The sequence below is a fragment of the Myotis brandtii genome, unplaced genomic scaffold (assembly GCF_000412655.1).
Source record: "Myotis brandtii unplaced genomic scaffold, ASM41265v1 scaffold929, whole genome shotgun sequence".
Lineage (NCBI taxonomy): Eukaryota > Metazoa > Chordata > Mammalia > Chiroptera > Vespertilionidae > Myotis > Myotis brandtii.
The window spans coordinates 955,774-960,728 of NW_005371832.1; the positions used below are offsets into that span (position 1 = coordinate 955,774).

Below are 4,955 nucleotides of genomic sequence, written 5' to 3' on the forward strand. Positions count from 1 at the left end.
CATGTTTTCCTAGAAGCCTAGATTTTAACATAAATTCTAAAGTGCATGCAACATACCATGAATTATGTTAGACACTTGGTCTTTTCTCTAATTTAAAAATCTTGTCAAATTCTATTGATGTTTAGGAAATTCACTCACATTTGTATTATTTGCCTACTACTTTTTGAGCACCTTCTATATGCTAAGTACTATTACATAAATCATCTCATTTAATCATCACATCAGCTCCTCGAGGCTTATATTTATTATTCCTCATTTTAATGAATATGGAAACAAATTCAATGTCACAGCCCTAGTAAAAGGTAAGGCCAGGTTTCTAAAATAAACTGCTTTCTGTTATACCTCTACTAACTCTTTATTGGATATTAGGTAGATAGCTATTATGGGTTTTTAAGCAGGGGAATACAGTAGAGGATGAAATGCTGTTTTTGTTTAATACAGAGATAATATTTAAAATTGGTAGTAGATCTACAAAGATGGCAGGCATCGAGAGCAACTATAGTTAAAGCAGTAATAGTGCAGATATGTGGTGTTACAGGCCTACATTTGGGGGAAATAGGGTAGTGGTAATAATCGGGAAGGTATTTGGGTTCAGGAAGCCAGGGGAGCATTGAATCTATTCTCTTAAGTGAGCTATTGTAGCAAAGAACCTGAACAGAAATTAGTAGGCCTCAGAACCTGACTTGACTATGACATGAGTAAGGAGTGAAAGAGAATGTCAGGTTTTCAAGTCAGATGAATAGGAGTGCATATCTAGGACTGTCGAAAGGTAGGGAGGAGTGCAAGGGGAAATGGGTAAATTTAAACAACTTACATGCCAATTCATGGTTTCTTGAAGATGTGAACGGTGACATGTCTTCTGTATTTCTTTGGGTTTTTTTTTTTTTTACATTTATTTGAATGTCCTGTAATCACATAATACACGATACATGATTACAGAAAGTCGACATCCTACAGCCATATTGTTTCTTGGTAGGTAACATGTACTTGTATTTTGAAGCCAGTCTTTAGTATTTTTCAGATCTGTAGTTGGAGTATCATTATTTTTTTTCTTTTCAGAACAAGTATACTGATTTCATTAGTACACACAGTAATTTTGCAAATCAATTTAAAAGATCAAGAACCCAGTGTAAAAGACATGAATTGACAGTTCACATAATGAGGGGGAAAAGATCAATAGTTACCATAATTAACGACATACAAACAAAATATGTGGGTATATATAAAAATTTTCAAATGTCAGATTGAAAATTATTTAAGCATGTCAATCTCCAGTATTGGGGAAGCATGCACTCTCAGATACATACTCTGATGGGAAGAAAGGGAGTGAGTGTACATTAGTGCAACCATTTTGGAAGGCAGTTTGATGACATCTGTCTAAAATTTAAATGCATATATCCTGTGACACAGCAATTCTTCTGTAAATTGTCTCACAGAAACATTTGCATAAGTGAGTCATGATATATGCCCAAGAATACCCATGCTGCATTGTTTGTAATAACACACTGAAAAGAGCACAGTTCTTCATTTGTAGGGGAGTTAGTTAAGTGAATTATGTAGCCCATGCCATAGAATATGATACAATCTTTAAAAAGAGTGAGGTAAAGCCAGATATATGAGGAAATGTCCAAGAGAATATTAAGGTACAACGAGCAAGATATAGAATAATATGAATGGTAGGATTCAATTCATATTAAATATTTTATTTCTAAATGCATAAAATATTCCTGGATATGTCCAGAAGTACACTCAGTTAACAGTAGTTGCCTCTTAGAGAGGCAACTGGAGATGGAAAGCAGAGGGAAAGTTTTACTCTTGAAATTTTTCTATTCTGTAAAACATTTATTAAGTATATAAAATTAATATGAAAAAACCAGGACTCTAGTTGTCCTTTGCTAAACTTACAATGAAGCTTGCTTTCCATATTTGTTTCTTTATTTTATTTTTTCCATCACCATACATAATTTTTAAATACATTTTATTATGGAAAACTTAAAACCTACCTTTTTCTTACCCTACTCCTGGATTATTTGAAACAAATCCTAGACATTATATTATTTTCATCCATAAATATTTAATATGTGCCTCCCAAAGATAAGAATTCTTTTTAAAAACATAACCACAGTAATTTTCATACATAAAATTTGTCAGTAATTCCTTAATATCTTCAAAAGCTAGTAGTCAATGTTCAAATTTTCCCAATTACCTAATTTTTACAAAAGTTTCATTGTTTGGCTCTGGCCAGTGTGGCTCAATTGGTTGGAGCATCATCCCTTACACCAGAGGTGGCTGGTTCGATTTCCAGTCATGGCACATACCCAGGTTGCAGATTTGATCTCTAGTCTAGGCACATCCAGGAGGCGACTGACCTGTTTCTCTCTCACATGGATGTTTCTCTCTTTCTCGCTCTCTCACTCTCTTTTTTTGCGACTTTGGGTACTTTTACTATTTAATTTGCAGACAATTTTTATAACAAATTATTTTTAACCAAATCATATCTTGAAAAGTTTATATAGAAAACCCAGGGGAAAAAGTGAACTGTTCATTGTGGGAGGCCTTAAAGTACGTTATTACAGTAGAAAATAGAGGAGGCAGAAGATAACTGAAAAGACTAATCCAACATTAGATTCAAATCTATAGCTCCTGTCGCTACTTAAAACATGGTTTTAGAAACTAAACCCAACATTTCCAGTAACCATAGAAACAGTTAAAATAAAATTTGCCATGAAAGCCCTTATATCATGCTTGATATAGGGAGATAGGAAGATGTAAGAACCAGGACACATGAGACATGACATTTTATCTACAACTCCTGTTTACTTTACTGAGGGTGTGTAGTTTCAAAATTTAATCACCTTCTTCAGCTTCAGACGCAGATTCTTCTTCAGCATTTTTGAGACACTCCACAAACTTTTTCCTTTGCTCAAGGAAGACACTTTTCCCCTTTGCAACATGTGCATCTTTGTACCACTTCAGAATGGGCTCCTCACTCAGGACTTCAGCTTTATAAAAAAGCACCACTATTTTCTGTAAGGCTTTCATGAAATAAATGTTATCATAGCAATACTCCTGCATCTTCAGTAATAGCTCAGTCTGACCTTGAGTAGTAAAGGCAGCGAGGAGAGGGCTGTATTGCTTCATGTACTTGATGGTTTGCTCTGCTACAAGCTATTTTTTGTTCCATTCCACAGTGCTCATTACACTGGACTACATTCATCCAATGACAACGAGTTCTGGAATGTTGGGTTTTTGTTTTGTTTTTTTCATCTCCTTGACATACAAAATTATATCCTTAAATGGATCACCACGGGACATCTGTTCTTGACGTTCTTTCTGGAGTTCTTCATGAACTCCTATGGTTTGCTGATTCTGAACATATTCTGAAGGCTCTTTTAAGCCTGCCTCAGTGAAATACTTTGTGAAGTGTTCAACGCTTTGCTTATTGTCAGGAGAATGTCCCATCAGTTTGTTATCCATGCTGACTTTCTGAAGACTTGAAGCTACTGCACTGATATCTTTTTCATTTATCCATGATTTAAAGAGCTTTACAGCAAAAGCTGCTGAAACCCCTTCTTTAACCAAATTCTCATTATAAAGGCTATTAAGAATGGGTGCATTAAGTGTTCCGTTAGCCAGGAGAACACCAGTCAACATAGCCAGCCTGTTCCTCTCTGACTCCGAAAAACGCTTTAAGAACAGCAGCAGCTTTTTCACTTCATCTTCAAAACCTTTCTCCAGGTATTTGTAGCGCCTGATTAACTTGTTAAAAACCTGAGCAAATGCTTACATGGTCTCTAGGTCTTCTTGTGCTGCAAACACACAGACATCTGTGCGCATCATGTCTTCTGCCGTTGTACCACCTGGGGCCAGCATTCCCCTGGCCACCAGAATGTCAAAGAGTGTTTCTGCATATCGGCGTTAAGTTTTGCTCCAGAAACATCAAGAAACGGCTACTGCTTCCAAATCAGTACCAGTTTCACTTAAGCCTTGAATAAATACAGTCTTGAAACTGAGTAGGGTTAAACCTCTCTTTTTCATCTCTTTATCGGGCTTTAAAACACTGGCCTGATAGCGTTGGCTTTTGCTGCTTTAGATTATTCATAAAAGACACACGAATTTAAGGCAAAGAGAAAGGGGCCAGAAATTCCAGATGTCTCTCTCTCTTGTCAGTTTTTTTAAAATATATTTTTTATTGATTTCAGAGAGGATGGGAGAGGGAGAGAGAGATAGATACATCAGTGATGAGAGAGAATCATTGATTGCCTGCCTCCTGTATGCCCCCCCACTAGGGATAGAGCCCACAACCCGGGCAGGTGCTCTGACCAGGAATTGAACTGTGACCTCATAGGTTGATGCTCAACTGCTGAGCCATGCCAGCCAGGCTCTCTCAACAATTTTTTTTTTTAAAGTTTCCTTGTTTGAATAAGAATCCAAGTTTAATCATTGCAATAGTTGATATCCTTCTCATTGCCTCCCCTACCTTTTTTCTTTCTTTATAATCTATTTGTTAAAGAAACTGTATCATTTGTCCTAGAGTTTCCTTAAGTCTGAATATTGGTGGCTATATCCCAGTAGTGTTCAGTTAACATTTATTATGTCCTTTACTATGTTATCTGTAAATCTGTAGTTAAGTCTAGAGGCTAATTAGGTTTAGTATTTTTATTTGTTTGTTGAAGAAATAGTAAGTGTTGGTGTATATTTCCATTTGGAGCTACCATCATGTCTGGTTATTTTTTTGTGTGTGTGATGTTAGTGTCCATTGATGATCATTGCCCAGGTCCATCTATAATAATAATAGCATAATATGCTAATTAGACCAGACATCCTTCTCGACGACCTTCCGGACAAAGCCGGGGCTGCAAGGGAAGCCCAAGTCCAGGGTGCCTGCCAGCGGCGGGAGGGAAGCCTGGGAGCCGGAGGGAAGCCCGGGTGCTGGGTGCCAGAGGGAAGCCGGT

General features: G+C 36.9%; 1 pseudogene; it reads right to left on the reverse strand.

Annotated features, from left to right (window-relative positions):
* Positions 1 to 2,615: 2,615 nt before the first annotated feature.
* On the reverse strand, positions 2,616 to 4,131 carry LOC102252983 (annotated as a pseudogene).
* Between the last annotated feature and the right edge of the window lie 824 nt (positions 4,132 to 4,955).